Here is a 26,929-nt window from a genome sequence, read left to right on the forward strand (position 1 = left end):
TATTCAAGTCATTAGTTACTGAATACCAGATTCAAGTAACACATAATAGGAACACCACTGACAGAGATGTAACAACACAATAGGAAATTTAAAGAGATGCTTGTTTTCTTTTTCTGTGTCTGACAAGTGCCCATTACAGTAAAGAGATCTTCTTTGTGATAGTCGCCACTGCTCAAAAATGCCAGTGAACCAATATTTACTCAACCCATGCTGAGAACTTGTAAGCAGAAAGATGTTCTGAATGTTTGCTGCCAATCAGAAAGCCACACTTTCTCAATGCCACCAACCCAAGCCTAAGCTTCTGGCCTCTTTACACCTTTCAAAAAAAAAGAAACTAGAACTGAGAAACTGAGATCCCATTAAATCTCAACCTGTCAGTGCTTTCTCCTAGTCTATTTCTTTTTTAAAATCTTCTTTTCATTTCTAAGTTTTTTTGAATCCTAGTGAATGCTATATTTTTTAAAATGAGACTTAAATAAAACCATGTTTACATTAACTCTACCTACCTTTCACCAGCTGCATATTTACTGACTACTCAAAGAACCATAATTGGCTATACAAAGTAATGACTGCAGAAGTGCAAAGGGGGAAGGAAAACAGAGCAACCAAGAGATACAGCAGCCAAAAAAGTACAATTCTTTTCAGCAATCTACCCAAATGGGAGAAAATGGTGGGCTTGCAAGTTACAGTAATTTGCAGTTACCTAACTCACAAGGAAGTAGATGCAAGAAAGGAAAACTACACTAGAAAATGGTTTTCTTGGAAAACAATTCGAATACAGAGGCATAGGCATAGGCATTATTACTTTGAACATGAGGCATATACACAAATCCTTATGCTTCATTTGCTTTTTCCGTAAGTTAATGAATTGTGATTAACCTTCTAGTTCTATGCCTATTATATAGCAATGATAATGATCTTTGCAGCTACATCATGGGGGAGATGGACAGATGTTAGAATACCATCTTTACGGAGACTCAGAGGGGCTAAGTGTCTCCTCTAAGGTAACATGGCCCAAAGCAGCTGATACCAGCAACTAAGACCAGGTTTTCTAATTAATAGATTAGAATTCTTTATATATTTTATTGTGTAGGACGTTGCACATGACAGCTTGATGATACGTGTCAAAGAAGAGAAAAAGAAACAGGCACATTAAATTTTGCAGTGGCTATTCTCCATTTGCCTGCAGCTGCATTCTCTTGCCATTGTTTGTCTTGTTTTGGGCCTCAGAAGGCTGGCACTTCCGAAAGACATCACTGGTCTTTCCTGCTTTCTGGCTTCGCGTTATAGTCACCGTTGGAAGGCATCTATTTCCACTCCTGTCTTTGGCACAGCTCTGGCAGTGTCTGCATCCCTCTCAGATTTGCTTTCCTCAGTCTCTAACCCACCCACTCCAAGGTTCTACCTGGAAACAGGCTCCCCTAGAGTTGTAGCCACTTCCCCCGTTGTTAGTTCTGTGTGCCTCAGCATCGCTTAGCCCTGCCCATACTGTGTAGATAGTCCCTTCATTACAAGTCTCTTCAAGACACATCACTGTCAAAAATGCACAACTTCAATCTAATCACAGAGGAACATTGGACAAATCCATATGGAGGAAACACCAATGAAATAACTGGTCTTTACACTTTAAAATGTTAATATCATAAAAGAAGAAAACGAACTGAGGAAATAGTTCTGATTAAATGATACTGAGGTCTGGGTGTGGTGGCTCATGCCTGTAATCCCAGCACTTTGGGAGGCTGAGGCAGGTGGATCACAAGGTCAGGAGTTCAAGACTAGCCTGGTCAATATGGTGAAACCCCGTCTCTACTAAAAATACAAAAATTAGTCAGGCGTGGTAGCGGGCACCTGTAGTCCCAGCTACTCGGGAGGCTGAGGCAGAAGAATCGCTTGAACCTGGGAGTTGGAGGTTGCAGTGAGCCGAGATTGTGCCACTGCACTCCAGCCTGGTGACAGAGTGAGACTCTATCTCAAAAAAAAAAAAAAAAAAAGCTGAAGAGACATGACAACTGAAGGCATGCGTGATCCTGGATTGGACTCCACTTAAGATTTTAGTTTTGCTAAAACAACATTATTGGGAAAGTAGGTGAAACATAAACAAGGTCTGTTCATTAGGTAGTGGCAACATATCATTGTTAATTCCTTGCTTTTGATTAGTATACTGTAATTATATGAGATAATGTTTTTATTTTAAGAAATGCACACTGAAGTATTTAGCGAAGTAAAAGAACATGTCTTCACCCGCCTTAAAATGATTTTAGATGGGGAGAGGGAGAAAGGGAGCAAGAATGAGAAAGCAACAGTGATAAAGTGTTAATAATTGGGAAATCTTGGTGAGGTGAATATGGAAGTATTTTTGCTATTCTTGCAACTTTTCTGTAAGTTTGACAGCATTTCAAAATAAAAAACATTTAAAAGAGTTTTCAAAATCCTAGTTGTGTGCTGTCTCATTCTTACTAAGTTCCTCACTGACATGGATTCCAATGTCCATCTTGACTGATGTTTGTTAAGAAATGATGATCCCACCATTCAACTCCTTTATTGCTTCAGAGATACATGAGCCAACACTGGGTCATGGTGAAAGAGTAGGGAGAAAAAAAAAGACAGCTTCCTAGTACATCCGGTCTAAGAAGAGGCAAACTAGCAAGACAGTGATTGGAGTGCCTCCCAAAGCATTCAGAGCTCCACCTCTGGTCTCAGATGGGATTCCCAAACAAATGAAAATGTATACATTTCTTGATATCCTTGGTATAAAACGCATTGCAGTAATATTATATATTACAGATACAACATTTATTCATACATACACACAGAGAAGATTACAGGAATCACAGTACATTATAAAGTATTTTACTTGAATTCCTACTTCATTGGATCTAACTTTGAGATACCAAGAATAATATTTGAGCATATCCTTATAGGAAAGATATGGAGTCACACCTGACATATAATTGTGTGTACAATAAGACAGTAGACTGAAATATATAGCGCATTTGGGTATAGAAGTTTTCAAGGGTTCAAGGGTAACAGAGTCAAGATTACTAGTGATTTGCAAGACCCCACCTTAAGAAAATGGTCTAAGTAAACACCATCAGCAATGTGACATACTGACAACATGCACCATCCTCTGATACAGCACACTGAAAGGCATACAATGTTTTATGATATTCTGGCTAAAAATGCATAGAAGCAATCTACTCATGAAAATATCAGACGAACCCACATTGAGTGGAGTGACATTCTACATAATACCTGGCCAGCACTCATCAAAAGTGCTAAGGTCATGAGAGACAAGAAAGACCGAGAGATTCTCATAGATCAGAGAAACACATCATCAGCTAAATGCACATGGAATTCTGGATTGGATCCTGGAAGAGAAAAATGACATTAGAGCAAAAACTGGTGAAATTTGAAAATGTTTGTGATTTAATTAGTATTATTGTACCAATGTTAATTTCCCGGTTTTGATCACAGTATTCTGGTTATATAAATTGTTAACATTAGGGAAAGTTGGGTAAAGGCTGTGTGTGAACTCTCTGTACTATTTTTGCACCTTCCTGTAAGTCTAAAATTATGATATTTCAAAATAAAAAATAAAATATGACTAAGGACTCATCCTTCCTAATAAAACTATCACAATTCTAGTTTGAATGTTTCCAATTTTGTGGATGAACATGGCACATTAAATCCTAAAATGTTATTTTATGCTAGAAATAAAAGATTTGTTTTATTTCTATTGTTTATTTCATGTAGTTGGTACTTAGAGACAGATGTCAAAACATGATTGTATAGTCTTACGTTATTTATTAAAAAAATAAGATATTTACTTTAGTACCTTTCAGGGGAATGTATTTCTTTATTAACTATTTCTCCTGATATTTAACTCCTCTTTTTGATTGACATTTAGAACAAGAATGAGAGAAACATAGAATGCAGCGATGACTATTTAATGAGCTGAAATAGTCCATTCCTCCCATGTCAGGGAGAGACTCAATGAAGGCCTCTCAGGAAGTTGGAGATTTCTACTCCTACAATTTGATTCTAATATTTCTTCTTCTCATTCAATTCTCTGGGAGTATGTAGAAGAGTATGGCTTACTCTCTTACAGAAGAATGGAAGGGAAGTTGAATCTATTGGCAGCAACATCATCTTTCATTTGACTCAGGAGCTGGGAGGAATAACTGCTTCTTACCCACACTATAGAATGAAAGCAAAGACTACAGTCTCATGCTGGATTTCAAGGTTTAATCCTGATAACCAATGTGTTTTCAGATAGAACGAAGGCAAACAGTGTACATTCCCATGGCTCTAACTGGACCGTGCAACAGAAACAGAAACCCATGTTGTTGTATGAAAGAACCATTTATGTGTTTTACTTTTGATTTTTAGTGAGGGCAAGTAATTATGAAATTACAAATAAACTGTGATAATCACATACCATTTATCTATACTGAAATATGTTTAGGTTTATTATATAAATTTATTATTATATAAATTATTATTAGACAAATTTATTAGAAAATTTCAAAAGAATGACTAAGATCTTTGGAGTCTGCCTTAAAATTTAACTCAACCACTTTTGGTCTCTCTTTGGAAAGATATCAAATGTTTCTACCAAATCTAAAAACTTCTGAGAATATATGTATTTTCTTAGATCTATGAAAAAGCAACCCTACTCATGCCATGTTCCCTGATGTTTTCAGTTCAATAACCTGGTTTAGAGTTGGACGTGATTGTTCACAGATGGAGACACAGTGCTCTTTAACACACTTCGTGTGGATGACGTTCTTACATTGCTAGAGAATTTAAGGGATGTGGCACATTGAGCCCTCCGCCCTACTTCGAATTCTGAGTACTTTCATTAAGTCACACTGACAAGCACACAACAAACTAAAAACATTTTGCACTTCAAGTCGTGACTTGCAATTTGAACTTTGTAGACTAAGCTGTAAGGTAAACACCCAAAGGATGCTTCTAGAGATGGATCCTTACTCCTAAACGACATATTGTATGACAACCTTGAGGTTCTCACATGTCACTGAAGAATAGTGAATAGAAATGGGTAAATTGTAGAGGAAACAAATGCTCCAATTCTCTTGGCATTTTCTGAATACCTTTGCTTTAGTTTTTTGAGACGTGAATTTCAAGCAGGATTCATTCCGTATGACTATTCAATATTAATACATTCAAATGACATTTTGCAAATGATTTGCAATGTGGTCATATGACATTTATGTGGAATTCTTAGATGTTTCCTTACTGTCCTTGCTTGAAAGATCCTGAGAGTCCTAACTCAAATACTTTCTATATGACCTTGAACAATGCCTTTAAAAAAAGCAGGCCTTGTTTTTTTCATAAACAAGGGAGGATAACAGTATTACATCTACTGCATGAGAAGGTTATGAATATTTCAATATTGCTATCAAGGTGCATTCATCTCTTTGGTAGGAAAATGTCATAGAAAACCGGAATATTACTATTATTATCCTGTCTAGCCTGAGTGATCTTTAAAGTCCAAAGGTCCTGTCTTTGTGTATAAAAATCCAGTCTGAAATATCTGGATTTGTTGTTAAATTTCATCAGGTTTTTAGCTCTGTCAATAATGTGCAAAGTCAAAGGTGAAACCGTAGCTATATTAAAAAGAAAAACAACTCACCACGATTTAAAAACATGCAAAGAATCATGGTAGCTAAGGTTATATGAAATGGGTTTCATGGGTCTGGGTCGAGGGAGTTGTCATCCAGTAAATCCACGCAATACCAGTCTCATTTTCAGATTCTGGCAGGAGCAGCTAGGTCTAATGTGTCTGCCTTCCATTAATTTCTGTACCTTGGAGCTTGGGAGGCAATGTATAATGACTCATTCTACCTCTTCCAGGGTTTTAGAAGCCTGGTATTCTGGTATATATGGTAAATAAAATGATTTGTTAAAAAGACACAAATATACAAGGAAATACTGGGAAATATTGTTTACAGAGATCTGGTGCCTTGGATTTTTCAAAACAGTAGTAGTTTTATATATTTTGTCCCCTGCCCCGGGCCCATGGTGGTTATCAAATCATATGCACAGAGTTTGGAAAATATGGCTACCAAATACAACATTTTAAAGTGGACAACCATGCTCCTATCCAAGAGACTGAAGTTTTAACTAAATGGGTCAGTTACACTCTCCCTAGAATTTTCTTTTCATAATTGTTGCTAGCAATGACCACTTACATGTGTCTGATTTTAATAGACTCTCTTCAAGAGGGATATTTAATACAGCACTCAAGTACTCAGATCCTTTATACAGCTAAAAGTCCCAGGATAACTGGCAAATAACCAGTCTTAAGGCTTATGTAAAATGACATCATATAGATTGCAAAGTTCCTGAAGACAGGTAGGGCTTGAAGATTCTCATTGTTTCTCCCTCTATCTCTTCTCAGCACTTTGTCCTTATTCTTCTTACGTTGCATTACTGTGATATTTTTAAAGTTCTGTCTCTCCAAATACACTGGAAATTCTGAAGGTCAGGTACTGTAATCCACTCGCTCCATACAAGGGTGTTCAATAAATACGACCTGGATGAACAGGCGAATGAATGGATGCAGTTTATGATAACAAGTGAATCTTCCATTCATTTGAGTTCTAAAGTCAACATATGTATCTGTTTAATATAGGCTTAAAATGAGAAGGCGAACTAAGTTTAAAAGGTAGTGAAAGAGGGAAAACTGGCAGAAGTAATAGGCCTATCTCAAAGAAGTGCCCACACAAGGACAACAGATTCTGAATGATGAATAATAACAGTCCCCAGCTCTGACAGTCACCCGTCCTGCTCGAGCTCAACTGAATATCCTTTCAATCCGTAGGCTGGATGTAGCTATTTGAGGAACAGCCGCAAAAGGAAGGGTAGCTCTGAGGGTTGTGAGAATTCAAATGGAATATAACATTAATCAAGATGTTCACAGTGTGGGAAAAATACAGTAGTTTTAAAAATAGCAATATTTACATAAAGTAAATATTAATGAAAATGTATACACAATGAAGCATATATAAGTATCTGCTAATAATTGTTTGCTCTGGAGGATAAGACTATGACAGGTCATTTTTATTTTCTTGTTTAAATATTTTCTAAATTTTACACAGTAATTGATTATCATATCTTAAGTTGTATAAACTTAAAACTTATAGAAAAATACACCATGAACCAATAAATGTGCCTCATAAGAGCAACCAGAAAGAAATCAAACATGATGTTCCCTCCTTGTTAGGAAGTCAAAAGCAAAACCAGAAAAAGGAACAAGACAGAATTTTAGTCTCTATGTTTCCGCTTGTTGCAATTTTGTGCTGAAGCCCTAATAAGTTTGTTCTGGTTACTTGAGTTGTGAGGGATATTATAAAGAATCCTCAGCCATTACATAATTAAGGCCAAAGTTGTGGAAAATCATGTTAACAATGATAGTGGGATCTTCTGTAAAAGCAAAATCATTTCCTTAGTCCAAATCATAAGTATTGGTATATTTGCATACCTGAATACATTAGTGTGCATGGGGTTGGATGTTTCAACCACAGGTCACAGAACTCCTGACTCAAATTGGCTGAAACAATTAAAAAATGTATTAACTCCCTTAAAATATCCAGAGACAGGAAAAGCTCAAGGTGCAATTAAGGTTCAGATTGTTCTCTTGGCACTATTCTCCTCTGTGTGTAAGGCTTGTTCCTCAAGCTGGCTTTCTGCATGGTTCCAGATGTTTGCCAGCAGCAACAGGGGTTACCTGCTTCCTCATTCATGTCTGTGGAGGGGCAGGAGTAGCTCTGTCTCAAGTATAGAATAGTAGTTTTCTCATCTATTTATTTGAGCCAACAATGATGTTAGAGAATGCCATGTGATGACTGGCTTGAGCCTGTTTCCCAGAGCAATCCCAGGCAAAGGAGAAGAGGTTACCTTGATTCATTTAGACTGATTCAATCTGATAATGGGGATGAGAAGAGGATCAACTTCACCTGCATCTTCTGAGCTACACGGGGAGTTTGCTCCTGGAAGAACAGCTGGGAGAGGAGGTACTAGTGGGTAGAAAAAAGGGGGAAATGAACACTAAATAGGCAAGGACATATCTACTACAGGATAGTATAGTCAGAGTAAAAAAAAAAAATTATCAAGAAATGAGTCAAGACAACCAGAATCTATTGACATTAACACATCATTTGACTGTGAAGAAAGCCACAAAATTTCTGGGTTTCAGCTATTGTAGCAATAGCAGGATGGTGTGAAAATATTTCTATGGCCCCATTCAGCTCCATTATCAGATCATTACTCATTTCCTACCGCCCCCATCCTGGCTGCCTGCTCCCCAGCACACAAAGCACCCACTACAGCATATAGGTAAATACTTTTAAAGGAATGACTTTCCTGGTGAATTTTTTTGTTGTTGTTGCCATTTATCTTATGGCAGATCAGCCAATTGCTATGACCCAGCAAAGTAAAACAGTGTGTGGTGCAATTATCTGGGAAATATAAGACCATCTATGCCATCAGATAATGCAGGGAAGGGTGGGCTTTGTTTCCTGAACAATCTGCCTGGTCGCTGTGGATGGTCCCCAAATCCTCAGATAAATGGACAGGGCTCCACTTTTCTTTGGCTGCATAACTCCAGTTCTTTGTGAATCAGGATCAAACTCCTTGCTGTAGAGATAAGATCATTTATGCCACATTTTAAAAGCAAGAGTTCCTTTTGAAAGGCTCATTTTACTCTTTTAGTGTCATATGACACTCTTTCACCATCCCAGAGGGTCCTACGACCTACAGCAGAGGCCCTTGTGTTTCTACAATAACATATCTCAGTAATAAGTATAATAATAAGTATATAAACGAACTGGATTCATATAATGCTCTGTCTTCCCACAAATAGTTCCAGGGACTTACAGAAGTTATTTCAACCACTAGCCTTCACATTGGTGGCTATACATAAATGTTTAAATTTCTAACAATAATTATGTTATATCAGCATCAAAATTACAAAGGCAGAAAGTAACAACAACAACAATTTGCAACAGAAAACTCGATCTCAGAAAAAGCGAATTTAAACTTTGCAAATACATGCAAATAAGGAACCATTGATATTTTATGACCCAATTAATTTTAAAAAATCACCAAAATATATTTTAAAAATGTGAACACTGCCTAAATTGTGAAATCAGCTGTATGAACTTGAAAAGTGACTTCTCTGAGAAATTTCTGCTGGGCTTACAGATGCTAATACCTTCTTATTTTCCCACGCTGACATCATATGCAAACTACCATGTCAAGAACACATTTGCAGAATACATAAGCAGTGGAATGAAACATTATTAGTTCTTATTTGCAGCTGCTGCCAACCCCTGAGCCCAAGCTCTAATTGGAATTACAGTGAATTTAAAAGCAGTGGACACTCCAGGATCTGAATCACGTACAGGGAGCTGCCATCCAAGACCCACATTCTTTCAAAATGCATACTTCTGAAAACTCAAAGTTAAATAAACCCTTGAACTTCATGACTTGACGAATGCAGAGTTTAAAAATATGTGACTTCAAGTCTTTGCTGAATTATGTATAGATTTGTTTGAGCAGTAATAAATTTAAAATGGAAACGTACCATATACTTATATGTATTAAGGTTTTATTTCTCTCCCATCAAAAGTAATTTTCAAAGAGCCGTTGGTTTCTGGATTCTTCTCCATCGAAAAGAGCAAGCTCCCACTTTAAATGTCTCCTGATTACTGGCTGCTTCTCAGGCTAATAAAAGCTGCTAAATCACTGCTAGGACAAAGGTCCCCACTGTGGTGCATGAAAAAGAAGATTTACAGTCATATGCTATGCTGAACAGCCTTGTCGAGGGCAACACAGTGCCCTGCGTCTGTGACAGGCTAAAACAAACCGCATGCCAGATCTGATTTCAGACTTACATAAGAGGCCAGCCAGGCTGTAGCCTCAGTGCTTAGGAGAATAAACTGAATTGAGAGGGGGCTGTGAGGGAGAAAAATGGGGGCCAGGCCATGCAATTAGCATGTGCCTAGTTTTAATGACTGATTTCCTCAGATAGCCAATTCCCAGTGTTGATTTTGCTTCTGTGCCCACGTTTCTCTCTAGGTCTTTTTTTTTTTTTTTTTCTCTCCTCTTCTGTACACAGACACATTCCGATTGAGAGAAACACCACCCAACCATTGGGGTAACTGTATCGTATTTGGCTATATTCACAACTATAGAAAGGAGATGCTGGGCAACGTTCTAGGATGACAAGATATCTTTTTAGTGGGGACTGAATTCTTAATGCCATCTTACTAGCAGAGAAAGCAGGGGGCACACTGCTGTGGCCTGGTGCTACCAAATATTCATTGGTCATCTGAATTTTCAGGCTAGTATTTCAACTATCTTTCCACTTTTACTGAGACCTTTGTATTAATTCAGTCCTCAATAAACAAACAAACAGAGAGCTTGTATTGAAGCTATGATCAGATAAATGCTTGTGAAGATAGATAGTGGCCTTCTATTCTGTTTTTGTTTTTTTTTTAAGTTATTCAAATTACATCTGGAAGAGGCTGGACTTTGGGTTGTTCTACACTCCCTTCTAAGGTTTAGCTGTGGCTAAACAGGGCTGGCTGTGTCTGCTTGTTATTTATGCAGCTTTTAAATAACAAACTCCTGCAACTGTCCAAAAAGAAATGAAAAGCCCAGGTGCTTCGGTGAAGCATAACTTTCCCTGATGTAGGATAGGAGGGCACAGACAAAAAGCAATGATGATTGGACCCAACCTGGGCTTCTCAGGTTGCAATGGCAGAGAAAGGAAGGAAGTCCAGTTCAAAATGCAAATACATGGCACTAGGAGTCAGGAGGCCCAGGTTCTGGTCCTGATTTTGATGCTAAGCTGGATCACCCCAAGCAAATTACTTTACTTTTCTGGTTCTCAGTTGTCTCACCTGTGCAATCAAGAGTTTGGAGTAAATCAGTGGTTGTCATACTTAAGTGTGGATTGAGATCTCTTAACAAAAGGGCTTGTTAAAGCACCAATTGTTGGACTCCATCTCTAAGGTCTGATTCAGCAGGTGGGGCCCGAGAATTCACGATCTCCAACTGTTAATTGGAAATTAACAATTTCCCCGGTGATGCTGACACTGTGGGTCAGGGAGTTACTCATTGAGAACTGTTGAATTACATGATTTCCAAGAGATCTTCAAGTTCTAAAGTGCTACAGATCATTTCATGTCAGCTCTAGATGGTTGCATATTGTTTACGTCTGGGTCAAAAAAACTAAAGACTGGCCCCATAGCTCAGCCTACTCTGGTTTTAGCAGGAAATCATAAGATCCCAATTTTCTTTGAAGTCATTTGCTTGATACTTAAAACAGAGGGTGTAAAATAATTGAAAGTGCAAAGTAATTTTTTCAAACAAGTAAATGGTCTATCAATTAGTGGCTGTACAAATTGGCCTGTAAAGATAGGTTTGGTGATTCATTTAAGTTCATGCTTATAGAACTTGTGCTTTCTCTTTGAATCCATTTACTCCTTGCGTTTAAAAATCACATTTTTGACATAAACTTCACCTCACTGTTGAATACTACCCTCAGTGCCTGATACATAAGTGGTAACCTGGTAAGGTATGTGATGCCAATTCTGGTTATAGTTCTGTTACTGATAAAATATAGCCTTTGAGAAGTAATTTTACTACTCCGGGTCTCAAAATTCTTATGGATAAAAAGAGCATTCTTACCCGGAATTCTTAATATTTATTTATGATTCTGAATTTTCAAATATGTAAGTAGATGAAATGTTTGGTTCCTGAAACAGAACCAAAATGTAAATGAAAAAAGAGGCAAACTACGTAAGTCTCATCTGGTGGCTCCAGATTCAGGAAGAAAAATAATTGTTAAAACCCATCTGCTCTCACCAGGACTACCCAAAATTGGTCTTCCTGCTTCCACTTCTGCTCCATACCCCTCTGTGTAAAATCCTCCAACAGCTTCTCCCTGCTCTCAGAATAAAATCCAAACTCTATATCAAGGCTCCTTCCCTCTCCAAACTCATCCGCCCTAAGTCAGCTTCCCTTGGCTTCCTAAACTCCACGGTGGCCTTCTTTCTGATCCTTGAACACTCCAAGTTTATTTCCTCCTCATGGTCTTTCCACCAAAAACACCTGTCTGAAATGCTCTCTTGCTTAGGTCTGCCCTTTGATTCGGATCTTCAGACAGTTCTTCCATGACTGCCAATCTTTCTCCATTACATTGCCCTGTTTTAACAGCATAGCACTTACCATTATTATTATTTTATGTCTTTATATCTTTATTGCCTGTCCCTCTGTGAGGGCAGAAATCTTCTCTGCATTGACCACCTTATACTGAGAGCCTAGAAGGGTGCACCGTGCAGGATATGTGCTCAATATATTAGTTTATGGAATGAATGAGTGAATGAATAAGTGATATTACAAACATGATATGGAAGAAGCCCTTTTGCTCAGTATAGAAACATGACCCTACATTGAACTATTAATAGCTAAACACTTATATTGTGCATATTACATGCTAGGCATTTTTAAAGTTCTCTATTTATTAACATATTAATATTTAACTCTCATAACATACTTAAGGATGTAGTCCCATTATCATATTCCACATTTTACAAAGGAGGAAATGGAAGCGGAGAGAAGTTACTTGACTTGCTCAAAGTCAGAAAGCCAGGAAATACATGGCCAAGATTCAAACTTAGGTTGTCTGTTTTCAGAGATTGTGCTCTTAATCATTATGTTATAGATGATAAGGTAAAATTCTGAAAATCCTCCCCACAAAACATATCCTTGCCAAACGATTACCCAATAACACTGGATCACTTCTGCTGAGGAGATTCTCATTACCTTAAAATCAGCCCATTTCTTACAGTGAAAGCTCTGATAAGAAATTCTCCCTTTTCTGACCCCAAATTTCTCCCAGTGCTACCGCCACCCTTTAGTTGCAGCTTCACTCCTTGAGGCCTATAGAACAACTGTAACCTTTCTTCCACTTGCCCCCCAAGCATTTGCAAGCTACTCAGCATTGCCTCCTTGAATCTTTCCTTCTCCACTGACCATCCCTTGTTCTTTCAATGGCCTCTTGTGTAGTGATACTTTAGCTCTCTTACTATACTGGCTGCTCTTCCCTGAACATGCTCCATCTAGTGTATATCCTCTAAAAATTTGGTCCCCGCATTGGATACCGTATTTTGGTATGATCCAGTCAACAAAAAAGGGTGAAAAGTACTTCATAATAAACTTTTGAAAATCAAACGAATGGTGATCACCATAATTTTTTTCCCAGGATGAACTTTTGCATTCCAATTTACTCTGAGAGATTTCCATGTACACTGTGAAAAAACCTAAGATTAAGCTAAATGAAACTACCTACTGTTAAGTCTCTAATTATGTTGTGTAAGTTGGGATTCCTGAATTAATTTCCAGTATAGTAGTCTGCCCCAATCTGTACCTTCTGTGGTTTCAGTTACTGGTGGTCAACCTTGGTCCAAAAATATTAAATAAAAAATTCCATAAATGAACAATTCATAAGGTTTAAGTAGTGTGTTGAAATCTCTCACCATCCCGCTCTGTCTCGTCTGGGACATGAATCACCTCTTTGTCCACTGTATCCATGCTGTTGATGCTCTCTGCCCCTTAGTCACTTAGTATGATATGGTGACTTAGTATGATATGACCTGGTGATCATATCAACTATTGTGATATCATAGTGCTTGTGTTCAAGTCACCCTTCTTTTATTTAAAAATGGCCCCAGTGCACTTGCTGGCGATTTACATATGCCAAAAGAAGCCATAAAGCGCTTTCTTTAAGCGAAAAGTGTAAAAGTTTTGAATTACAATAAGGAAAAATCGTACTGTATATAGGGTTCACTACTATCCAAAGTTTCAGGAATCCACTGATGTTCTTGGAATATATCCCCCTCAGATAAATGAGGAATACCATAATACGAAAACAATAAATTTAATTTGTGTCAGTGCGCATACATTATCTCTAGATCGGCACTGTTCCATGGAATAGAATGCAAATGTTACACGTAATTTAAAACTTTTTAGTAGCTGCATTTAAAAAAGTAAAAAGAAATAGATAAAATTTTAAAATGTATTTTGGTTAATCCAATATATCTAAAATATTATTTTACATGCAAGCAATATAAAAATTATTAATAACATAGTTAAAGTTTTTTGGTAGTCTTCAGGATCAATGGTACATTTTACACTTATAGAACATGTCCATTTGGACTGGCCACATTTCAACTGCCCAACAGCTAGTGGTGCCATATTGGACAATGCAGCTAGAAATGCTCATAGAAGAGATAATGCCTGGCAGATATTTATTCTTTGGGCTGCCCTTTAGAGTTTGCTATTTACAATTACCAGTATACAGGATCAACCTGACAATTGCTTTCTTCCAGAGTAGCTGTATAAGAAAAGAGCAAATGGTTTTAAGTGACATCCTTTTCTGTCAAATGTACTGTCAAGTGGTAATTGAAAGGTGGAAGGGACCAAAGTTGGTACTGGCCAATTAAGAGAAACTTGCACAGAGCTAGAAATAAAAACTACTTCTCTAACATTGGAAACTAATGGAAAAGTATTTCTCAACCCTAGCTAGGCAATAAGACCACTTGTAGAGCTTTCAAAGCTTACTGTTACCCAAGCCCCACCCTGGTCTGCTAAATGAGAATTTCTGGAGATAGAGTTCAGGTTATCCTGATCGGTGGCCAAAGTTAAGAACCACTTATTATAGTCATTTAGGGCTGAAAAAGTGTGTCTTTCCCAAAAGAGTGAGTTCTGCTCTCTGAAGTCATCTAGATCGGTATTTGCAAGTGACTAAACAATCTATATTTTCATACATAGATTGGTTTTATCTTCTTTAAGTGAAAAAATGCCAGAGATTAAAAACACATTCCACTTTAAAAATATCAAATTAATTAACAGTGGGACAACATAAAACATTTTACAATACTTAAGAAAATATTGATAAGAACAGTTTGAATTCATGTTTCTAAATTGATGCAATTGCTCAGTGCGGCCAGAAGAAAGGGAATTAGAAATACACATAGTCGGCCAGGCGCAGTGGCTCACGCCTGTAATCCTACTTTGGGAGGCTGAGGCAGGCAGATCACCTGAAGTCAGGAGTTCGCGACCATCCTGGCCAATATGGTGAAACCCCGTCTCTACTAAAAATGCAAAACATTAGCCGGGCGTAGTGGCATGCACCTGTAATCTCAACTTCTCGGGAGGCTGAGGCAGGAGAATCGCTTGAACCCAGGAGGCGGAGGGTTGCAGTGAACCGAGATTGCGTCACCGCACTCCTGCCTGGGTGACAGAGAAAAATTCTGTCTCAAAAACACAGACACATAATCCTGCAAGCAGTCAAAAAATACGCATAATCCTACAAGCAGTCTTTTGTCTTTTCCTTCTTTCTTTCTTTTTTTTTTTTTGAGACGGAATTTTGCTCTGTCGCCCAGGCTGGAGCGCGGTGGTGGTGATGCGATCTCGGCTCACTGCAACCTCCGCCTCCCGGATTCAAGCGATTCTCCTGCCTCAGCCTCCTGAGTAGCTGGGACTACAGGCGCCTGCTCCCATGCCCAGTTAATTTTTGTATTTTTAGTAGAGACAGGGTCTCATCGTGTTAGCTAGGCTAGTCTCGAACTCCTGACCTCAGGTGATCCACCCGCCTCAGCCTCCCAAAGTGTTGGGATTACAGGCGTGAACCACTGTGGCTGGTCGACAAGCAGTCTTAAACAATGTGGATGAGAATATAAACAGGTACAACTTTTCACAGAAAGCAACTGAGCAGTACGCATATTTCAAAAGTCTTTAAATACTGATACCATTTGATGCAATATTGCATTTTCATGTGGTTAAAGATTTAAATAAAGGATGGAAAATTTAAATAAAAGATTGAAAGAGCATTATTTTTAATATATTTTATTTAACAGAACACAAATATCCAATAATGATGTAGCTATTAAACACATATGAGGTACTCATTATCCATATTATGGATCACCATGAAAGTTCATGAAAAATAACTAAAACCATAAAAAAATCCTTATAATATTTTAAATGAAAAGAGTAGAATACTAAATTTGTTTACGGTATTATGTTTAGAAAATAAGGTTGGAAGAGAATTCACTGACATATTTTAACATGTTTATTTTTTCTTTATGTTTCTGCATTTTCCACATTCTCTGCAATGACCAGTTATTACTTTAGAAGCTCACGCTGCTCTCAGGGTAGCTGCGTTGAGCCACTCCAGGGAGCAAGAAGCCGCAACATAAATGAAGTTGTGCAGTGTGGTGTTTATGCAGCAAACCCAGATTATGCTGTAAATCCACTTATTCTGAAAAAGTAAATTGCAAAATAAGAAACACTAAAAAGAATTAATCTGGACAAGAAGTAGTGAATTCCATGGGACAAAGAAAATATTTTCTAACCAGAAAGCTCATTTCCAGTGTAGGGTTTGTCCCTGCGTTATTTTGAAATTATAGTTTTCTTATACTTCTCAGCCAGCAAAAACTGCTGCTTCACAGAAGCTGAAGTTGTGGAAATCTTTCCAAATATAAAAATTACCTAATTTATAATCTCAATGAAGGCGATACTATTCAATGAAAAAAAGATAATTTCCAGGATAAGAGAAAGTGATCATAAGACAAGCTGCAATAATAACAGCTAACTCACACTCATTAGCTCTTGATCTGCCCCATCCTTACTCTCTCCCCACACGGTCATGCCATTATGGGTAACATTATGACCTGGCTACTCTTGCTAAAAATCATGGGGAGTCATCTTTGAGTGCTCTCTCATACTCCATATTTAATCCATCAGCAACCTATTTGTTCTTTCTTTGAAAACTATATTGAAAACTCAACATAAAAAAAAATTTAAACCATTTTCAGAGCTACATTTCTGGTCTAAGTCCCTCTTATTTCTAGCCTGGATTATTACAGTAGCCTGGTAGTCGGTCTTTCTGGTTTCTTACTTGCCTCCTTTCAGCCTATTTTCTGCAGCCAGGAGGATTTTTAAAAAACATGTCAGATAATATCACTCTCCATTCCACCCTTGAATGAATTCCTATTTTACTTAACATAAAAATAAATTATTTACAATGTTGTACAAGGTCTTATGTAACCATGGGTCATAGGAGTCACTACCTCTCCCCCCCTCATTAATTCTGTGACCTCATCTTCTCACACACTGCTGTTCTTTTAACATACCAGGTGCCCTCCCACCTCAGGGCCTTTGCATGGGCTATTCCCTCTGCTTGGGGTGCTATTGAGCAGATATCCACATCCCTTACTCCCTTGCCAACTTCAGATCTGGATACAAATATCACCATTTTGGTGAGGCCTCCCTGACAACTCTATTTAAAATTGCAAGCCTCTTGGGTTTACTATTGGAATTTCCCAAATCATCTGTGATTAACCTCCAATCTTGGTTCCCCAATCATAACTCTATCTCCTTCAATATTGACAGAAGGTCTTTGGTCCTTGGTTAACTGACAGATTTTTAATCATCACCTATTTTCCCTCCTCTCTAGCTCTAAATCTTAGTAGGCTTTACCATCCTTCTTCTTTTCATCCTGCTTCCCTCCAAGTTCAAACGACCTCCTTATTTAAAGCCAGGTTCCTAATACTTCAGATCCCATCTCTTCCTTTCTTGCTCTGTGCCATGCTTCATCAATGATCTCTCTCATGCATATTTTCTTTTAGTTTTAATTCTCTCCACCAACCTACACATATACTTGGGTCTCTCCTCTGAAAACAAAATGAACCAAAACAATCTAACAACTTTTTTTTTTTTTTTTTGAGACGGAGTCTCTGTCTGTCACCCAGACTGGAGTGCAGTGGCGTGACCTTGGCTCACTGCAGCCTCTGCTTCCTGGGTTCAAGAGATTCTCCTGCCTCAGCCTCCCGAGTAGCTGGGACTACAGGCACATGCCACCATGCCTGGCTAATTTTTTGTATTTTTAGTAGAGACAGGGTTTCATCAGGTTGGCCAGGCTGGTTTCAAACTCCTAAATTTTGATCCCGATATTCTTCTGTCTTCACTCCCATTGGCAGTATTATCAAAACATAGTCCTTTATTTGCATCACCTCTAAACTCACTCACAAGAGATAATCAGGCTCCATCCTAAACCTACTGCATCAAAATCTCTAGGTGGGCTTTGATTACATGCATTAAACAACAACAGCAATCAAATCCACAGGTGATTCAAATGCACAACAGGGTCTAGACCTACCTAGCACCACAGTCTCAGTTCCTAGCAGTCTATCTGCCACTTCTCTCTGAGAACTTTTCCCTCTGTGCTGTCCGTGATTAAAGTTCTATGCATCAAAGCCAATGGCTTTTTCTTAGCTTTTTTCTTCCTGAAACTCTCATCAGTTTATGATGCCATTGATTATGTCCTTCTTCTAAAACCTTTTTCACTTGCTTCTGTGACAGTGTTCTACACTAACTCTTTTTTTTTTTTTTTTTTTTTGCTGCATTCTTTGTTAGTACCTCTTCCTCTTTCTGCCCCCTAAAGCCAGACAATCCTCCAAGGTCTCATGTCAACCCTGATCACTTCTCTTACTGTATCATTTATGAGAGATATCAGCTGCTTCAGCAATTTCAATGATGACTTTTCTGAAGATGATTCCCTAAACCCTGGCATATCTCTCCTTTCAAGTGGTAAACCCAGATTTCCACCATTTTCCCACAGGAACCTCCAAGCTCCTCTACCTAAAATCAAATCAATTTTTGTTTCCCATCATGGCAGTTTGAAATCTTCGTCATTTTTAGATTGCTTTATCCAGATCATCCCCATTGATCAGATGCCAAAGCTCACATATTTTCCTTCTGCCATGTCTTTATATTTATCCTTTTGTCTATAACTATAAAAATTTTCATTAGTATCACTCTTCTAGACTAACACAACAACCTGTACATATTTCTCTATTGCCAGTTAGTTTCCTTTTATTTTTATGCCTTTGCATTTTGTTAGATGACTATGTTTGAAACAAAATATTGACTGTGTCATTGCCCTGATTTAAAGGCTCTACCAAAGGTCCATCAATTACTGGCTTATGCCAATGATAATAGGTATACATCCTCTGGCAAAAAAAAAAAAAAACTTTCAGGTAAAATAAGAGCTACTCAATTGTAATTTCCATATTGCAAGTTAATATTCTAAGGAGCACTGCAAGTCTCCAAAAAGAGTGTCTAAAATGTTTCTAAATGTAATTGACCTGGGAACTTCTTTCTCTCCTGAGAAATTTCCCCAGCCTAATCAGATTAGTTTTCTATAACCTCTCCCCAACCTTCTCATCTCTCTGTCTTCACCCTTGCTTGTTTTTCTTCTTGAGGGTACTCTGCTTCTTTCTCTGATTTTCAAAGGCTTTTCTCAGACATTACCTATGTCACGAACACTTCTCCTGATTACCTATACTGGGAAATTGGATTCATTCATTTCTGAAACAGAGAATGAGTTAGCTATGATAATGTTAGATATATTTACTATAAATGACTTGGGTTATCTCAAAAAAAAAAAAAATCCTGTGGGCTAGTAGTTTGTGTAAAATAATGGAATGATTTGATGCCTAAAAAAAGGCAGCACAATCTTACTCCAACTAGAACTACCAATGTGCTCCAAATCCCCATGCCTGCAATAACCTTGGGTTAAACACTGTACCAGCAGATCTCTTTTGAGGCACAAAATTGGAAGGGAGGGCCTGTGAGTAAATTAAGCCATGAACTCCATGCAACTTAATACTAGTTAACTAGATAGCAATCACTTTGCAAAAACAGAAGGAAGAACCCTCAACTCCAATAAGCACTGCAAAAAAATCCTGCTCTCAGGGGAAATAGAAGGGAAGAGCAAATTTGCAGTTCTGTAGTACATAGCAATTGCCACAGGACTGTCAATACATTCCCACTTTCAAGTGCTGAAATATCCCATATTGCTAATCCCGATTTTAGGATGAGGCGAACGAGCCTCCAAGGAGTTAAATGGCCTCCCCGTTTGTGCCCGACCACTCAGTGGCCATGCTGAATGCAAATTCTAAAGATCTGCTTTCAAAGTTTATGTTTATTCCTCTAGATGTGATGGGGACCTGACTGTGACATCTGTTATCCTTCTGCAGGTGGGGGTTGACTCAGCTGATCGAGCTGGCTGGATAGACGAAGGGTTTTCCCCTCAGGATTCCTGTGCACACAGAGGAGACAAGTATCTGTGCACTTGTTTCTGCCAGGACACCGTGGTAAAAGAATAGAGGAGGGATGGTCGTGATGCAGTTTCCTAGTCAGGGACTTCCATGAGCTACAGCATTGCATGATAGCCCAGTAAGGCTGTGTTTGGAGGGAGAAGAATAAGCAAGAAGGGAGGCAGGTGAAGACATTCAGGCTCTGAAGATGAATGTCAATTTAGCACAGAACTAGGCCTCTGTATCAGGCCTGCAGCCTCAGGGCACATTTATTTATTAATTTAGCCCCACTGTATGCAAATGAGAAAATTATAAGCAATCACTGGAGCACATCCCTTCCCCCTACCTTTGGCTTTAACAATGTACGGTACTGAATTGCGCGGAGACATCCTGTGGTCTCTGGAACCTGAAGAACAGTCTTTGCGTGTGTGTGAGTGCGGAAATGAGGGCTTGCTGTACCGGTGTGGGCCTTTTCAGCCTCCGTCATGTGACCAGATAGCAATCAACATCAATAGCTGTGTCCTCAAATCAGAAGGATAATGATAGAGAATGGAGCAAACAGAGGCAGCGAGGCAAGCGGCAAGCCTGAGAGTGTTTGGAGGAGGCGGGAACAGAGGCCGAGTAATGAAGACAAAATAAGAAAGTGAAAAGGTATTGTGTCTGCTGACAGTACATTTCACTGGCTCTCTTCCACCAAAGAGAGTCACTGGTACAATATCCTGAACGATTTCATCCAATTTAAACCCTAGGTCAAGGGATTGGAAACAAAACCGTCTAGCAGCTTGAGTCTAGCTTCAAGGTGTTCTATTTAATTGCAAATCCACATCACAGCCTAGTTTACACCTATATATGAAACTAGGTTGCATATTATATGCATTTAGCTGAGACTGTGTTTCACAGTAATTTCCTCCCAGGCTCTGATGAAGTGATATTAATTTCCTTTTCATTACTACAAAGAAAAATATCTCCCAATTCTCTTTTAAAGATCATTGATAAGGGGATTATATTAGTTTTTGATAGAAGTGATTAGGGAGATATTATTTACTGACTCAATTTGTTTTCATTTGGACATATGTGCATTATTTCAAAATAGTTCCAACTCCTTTGCTTCCTCCTCCATCAATTGCAGATTAAAAAAAAAAAAATTAAACTCAAATTCGTTGAACTTCTGGATTTACCCAGAGCAGTCTTTTGAAAACAGCCTCATGATTTCTGGGATTGATGTGGTCCTGAAGTCAGGGCTAGAATAGTGTCTGGCACACACAAAAAATGGGCTCAACAAATCTTTGTTGAATGAAATAATAAAGAATGAACAAAGAGGGTTCTTTGAAATTGAAAGAGCAAATAGACCTCTGTTGTTTTCCCACAATGCATGAGCTGGACGAGTGGCATGTGATGCAGCTCTTCCTCAAAGTGGTGTTCCCCACTGTCCTGTTGCTCATATATCTGCCTGTACCTGAAGCTTGTAGATACCGCTAGGGGTGAAAACAAGTATTCTCACTTGCGGATGGGTTGCCATATACGGTGGAAAGAAGCATGCTGGTGCCTACCAAGCTCATTGGTGTGATTAATACCAAAATCAGTGAATGATTGAGTGGTGTGTGAGTGTACCTGACAGAAGGGCTTTGATAGGCCCGTTTGTCTGAAGGCTCTCACAATCAGGGACTGTGAGAATTAATGATGTGCAAATGGAATGAACATGTGCTAAGTACCTAAAATATGCCAGGCAGTATGCTGGGCATTTTATATATGCTGCAGTATTTAATTTTCATAACCTGTCTTTTAAGGTAGATTCCATTATTCCCATTTTAAGCATGAGAATGCTGAAGCTCAGAAGGCTTAAGTACCTTGCCCGGCACTACAAAGATAGGCTGTGCAAAGACCAGACCTTGATCCAGATTCTTGTACTCCCAGAGGCTTTCCACAATACCCCACTACCTTTTAAGTGGGCCCTGAGAAACAAGATTGAGAAATGTGTTCTTGGGATATCCTTGGAAGAATTCTTAGATAATTCATACTGGAATTATGAGCATCTTGAGTAGAGTTAGCCATAATTTTTGGAAAAAGATACTGGATAAGAAGCAGGAAAGGGATGATTTTGCTAAATCGGAGAAGTAACATCTTTTATCAGTTGTGAAAAACTGCAGAGGATCTTCTTAAATATTGCCTCTCGTTTTCTCTCCTTATCTTTCTGTGATTCTAGTTACTTTTATATTAGACCTTCATCTCTATTCCTCTTCCTTTTTTGTATTTTCTAGCTTCTTGCCTTTCTGTGCTGCATTGAGGATAATGTCTTCACTAAGTCTCTCTTCGATTGTGCCTACTTTGCAATTTAATGTCCACTGAAATTTGATTTCAATCAATATATTTTTCATTTCTGTAAATGTTTTTGCTTTTTTGCAAATATGTTTGGTGTTATTCATTGTCTCCCGCTTATTACTTACATAATATGTATCATTTTTTATTTCTTGAATCACAGGAAGCATACTAATTTCATATTTGGATCCTGTAATTCTAGTATCTGAAGTTTTAAGGAATCTAGATTTTCTGTCTGTGTTTCAGTTGGGGTATTTTGTTTACTTTAGTGTTTTGTCATTTTGACTGTTAATTTATATTGTGTAGAACTTTGTGTGAATTCTTTGAAGTCTGGATTTAAGTTTTATTTTTTTTTTTTTTTTTTTTTTTAAGAGGATTGCATTTGCTTCTAGGTAGGTATCTAAGGGTACTGTCATTTATTTAAGATAACTCTTTGTATTGGATTGGGCTCCCTCTCACCCACATAGGTAGTATAAATTTGGGCTGAAAATCCACAAGAGGACAACTTTGTAGTATTAATTCTTAGGAATGTTTTTGTAGCCGTTAAATCTGAAAAATGATCTAATGTCATGGAGGTCTCCTATTAGAATCTCCATTAGGAGAAGTTCCTAAGATTACTATTCTGTCTCTTGTACTCCCCACAGCTATTGAAATGAAAGCTCATGAGGGTTGGCAGATAGCTCAGAAATAAAAGCTTAAATGCCCCCCTTCTCCTTTCTGGATTAGGTATGTTTGGAAGTTTATTAAAGGGAAGCTTATTTTTCTACCCAAACCTTTGTGTTGAAACTTTGCAAAATCTCTTACAGTTTAAACACACATCAATTTATAAATAGCCCTGTTCCCAGAACTGCATCATCTCTAAAACTTCAAAACATAGTTTATGAAAAGAATCAATCACAGGTTAAATAGAGTCAGTTTAAGAAAATGAAGGGAGGCTGGAGGATAAGATGGCTGTTTACAGGGGAGGGCTGTTCTTTTGCACTATGCACATCACTCTAAGTTTTTATGGCAAGAATTATTTTATCATTTAAATCTGTCTTTTAAAATATAATTGTTTAATATAGAGCCCACTTCTCTTGATTCTAGCTTTGTCATGTGTTTTTTTGTTTGTTTGTTTGGTTGGGTGCTTCTCAAAAGCCTTCACTTTTTTTTTTTTTTTTTTTTTTTTTTTGAGATGGAGTCTCTTTCTGTTGCCCAGGCTGGAGAGCAGTGGTGCGATCTTGGTTCATTGCAACCCCCACTTCCAAGGTTCAAGTGATTTTCGTGCCTCAGCCTCCTGAGTAGCTGAGATTACAGGCATGCACCACGACACCCAGCTACTTTTATATTTTTAGTAGAGACAGGGTTTCACTACGTTGGCCAGGCTAGTCTCGAACTCCTTACGTCTGGGGATCCACCTGCCTTGGCTTCCTAAAGTGCTGGAATTATAGGCATGCAGCACCATGCCCGGCTCAACAATGTATTTTTAAAAGATGTTTTCTCAGGCACCTTCATAGATGCTGGTGGGGGGACGACATGATACAAACACTACAGGGAGCAGTTTGGAAATGTATATAAAATAACAGATGTATTTAACTCTTCGACTCTGTAATCTCACTTTTGAAAATTTGTCTGACAGATTTACCTGCATACATACAAGATGATATATTTATGTGGTTTTCCATTGACGCTTTGTTTCTAAAAGCAAAAGACTGGAAGCATCCCCAGTATCAACAGAGAAGCATTTAAATTAAATACGGTACATCTATTCAATGTAATACTATGCACCTTAAAAAAAAAAAAAGAATGAGAAAGATCTCTGTACCAATAATGAGATATTTTAAGTAAAAAATGTAAATCACAAATTAGAGGGTATTATATTCTACCTTTTGCACAATTGAGGAGGAAGTTACCAATAGATTTTCTTATTTGCTGTATGTGTTGATTTACTTAATGAACAGATAGTTTGCACATTCTTCGATGTATTTTCTGAATATTAAACCACTTAATACTCATTAAGACCCTTCGATGTGGATACTGTTTCCTTTATTTTTGCAGATGCAGAAATTGAAACACAGAGGGGTTAAGTAACATGACTGAGGTTACACAGCTGTGATGTGGAAGGATGCAAAAGAAAGTAACACAAATGATAAGATAGAGGCAGCAGGTCGGGGCACAGAGCGAGCCGATCGGGCAGGGGTGGGAGCAAAAGCCCTCAATATATTCCCTGTTATATTTTGTCTTCAAACTGCGCGGATCAATGACATAAACAAAATATATATATATATATTTTAAAACTATACAGCCTTTTAGTTGTTTTCAGTGCAAGTTATTTAGTTTGCCATATTGCTAGTAGAGGAAGGTGCAAAGGTGCGAAGGTTGATTGTAAATCTTGTTTATTTCAGTCTTCCCTCTCTATCACACTGAAAAAAACCGTTTCATTCAAATGAAAGTCTTTCCTTTTCCCTTTTAGATTTGAAAATGATGATTGCTTTTTTGTCTGGGAGATGACTTAGGGCTGAGGAAAGGAGCAAAATTACTCTGTTTCTTTGGAAAAAAAATTGTTTTTTGGAGAGATTAAGGTGGGTAGGTGATTTGGTACTTTAACCACAAAACTTAAGGTTTTCTGGATTGGGCTTGAAATAATACTTTCCTTCTACCTACACATGAAATTCATGGTAAAAGCTAGCCCCATCTCACTGTCCCCTGGCTTCCCTGCCATTCTTTATTCCCTTATCCAGCTTTATTTTTCTTCATGGCATTTATGTATAAATGCCATTTGTATCATTTTCTTTTGTTGTCGTGTTCATGATCTTTTTCACTACAAATGAACAAAACACTCTGTGAGGGCAAGAGCCTTGTCCGGCTTCCTAATGCTGTAGCCCGGTACTTTAAAACAGTGTCTCAAATGTGGCCTGCTTTCCGTAAATATGTATGAAAGTTATGAATAGAAAGTTCCAGTTTATATTCGAAATGAGCAATTTTGTACATGACATTTTGTTTCTTTTGTTTGTTCTCATCCAAACAACAGCCAATCTTGGAAAGCTGTGCACTCATTTTTACAGCATGATAGAAGTAGTCTCTCCAAAGAGACTGCATTTCAAGGGGTGTTATAAAGAGAAACCAGCAACGTCTAAATGAAATCTTAATGCAAAACATGCCTATAAATTTAAAACTAAATATATGTCATTATCTCTAATGTTTGCTTACAATTTTCTGCTGTGGTTCTTAATTGATTGCTTACTTCCATAAGATATTCCTCAACGTGTGAGGTGTACTCATGAATACCACTCTACAGCGTTTGTTTTAAAATTTAACTTGCTATTTCTAACCTTCATAGAACATGAACTTCAGTTTAGCTTTTTAAATATATATTTCTATATAATCATAAGTGGGGCAGGGAGTGTAGGTCCGAATTTTGTTTTTGTATTTAATTAGTGTAGAGTTCATTAGCAAAAGCACTTCAGGAATGAAAAAAACAGCCGCCGCCATCATCTTCTTTGAGGTGGGCATTATTATGTGTGTTTGACTAATTAAGGAGCTGGGGATCAGGGAAGTTGAGTGAATTGTCCAAGGTCACACAGCCAGACAATCTTGGATTAGAAATGCCAAACTGCCAGCTTTATCTGACTCTAAAGACTATGCTCTTAATTATGACTGGAATATTTCCCTTTTGCTAATTAACCCTTCCTTTTAATTCTGTTTATTTATTTATTTTTTTCCATCTTTGTCTTTTGCTGTAAGCTACTAAAAATTACTTTATGAAGTAGATCAGGTATAATCTGTACATACATATACATATATAAATAAATGTCTCCCCAATTTTTTTGATTTTATTTATATATTAGTTGATTAATTAATAATTGCTAATAAATAATAATAATTGAGGTGCACAGCATTTATAATAGTATTGCTGAAGCAAAATACCAACAGAGGAAGCACTTTCACAATAAATTATGAAAAGGATAATCTCTTGAAAATTTTCCCTGCTTTTCAAATCCTAAAGTGTTATTTCTTTCATTCATCTTTAGTTTTTTAACTGAGGGGGTGAACAGTGGACAAAACCAAATAAATTTCTTTATTGTTAACATTTCTTTTACTATTTTAAAATTATCTAAGAGTGCTTCTTGAGAACAAGAATACAGTCACGCATCACTTAACTTGGGGGATAAGTTCAGAGACATGCATGTTAGGTGATTTCATTGTTGTGTAAACACCACAGAGTGTACTTACACAAGTCTAAACCGTACAGCTTACTACATAGCTAGGCTATATGGTTTAACTATTGCTCCTAGGTTGCAAACATGCATAGCATGTGATTGAACTAAATACTGTAGGCAGTTGTAACATAATGGTAAATAGTTGTGCATCTCAACATATCTAAACATAGAAAAGGTATAGCAAAAATAGAGTATAAAAGATAAAAGTGGTATCCC

The 26,929-nt window shown here is 37.7% G+C and overlaps 1 protein-coding gene and 1 long non-coding RNA gene across 2 annotated transcripts in view; both read right to left on the reverse strand.

The window, feature by feature from the left end:
* Positions 1-26,929, reverse strand: part of RORB (RAR related orphan receptor B) — a 191,388-nt gene that overhangs the window by 123,577 nt on the left and 40,882 nt on the right. The window lies entirely within an intron of this gene.
* Positions 6,255-13,651, reverse strand: LOC108517693 (uncharacterized). Its single transcript, XR_001882188.1, has 3 exons — positions 13,572-13,651; positions 7,924-8,042; positions 6,255-6,559 (listed from the first exon to the last, which is right to left on the reverse strand). It is a non-coding gene; the product is annotated as an uncharacterized LOC108517693 (long non-coding RNA).

This window comes from Rhinopithecus bieti, unplaced genomic scaffold (genome assembly GCF_001698545.2).
Source record: "Rhinopithecus bieti isolate Rb0 unplaced genomic scaffold, ASM169854v2 scaffold_41145, whole genome shotgun sequence".
Classification (NCBI taxonomy): domain Eukaryota; kingdom Metazoa; phylum Chordata; class Mammalia; order Primates; family Cercopithecidae; genus Rhinopithecus; species Rhinopithecus bieti.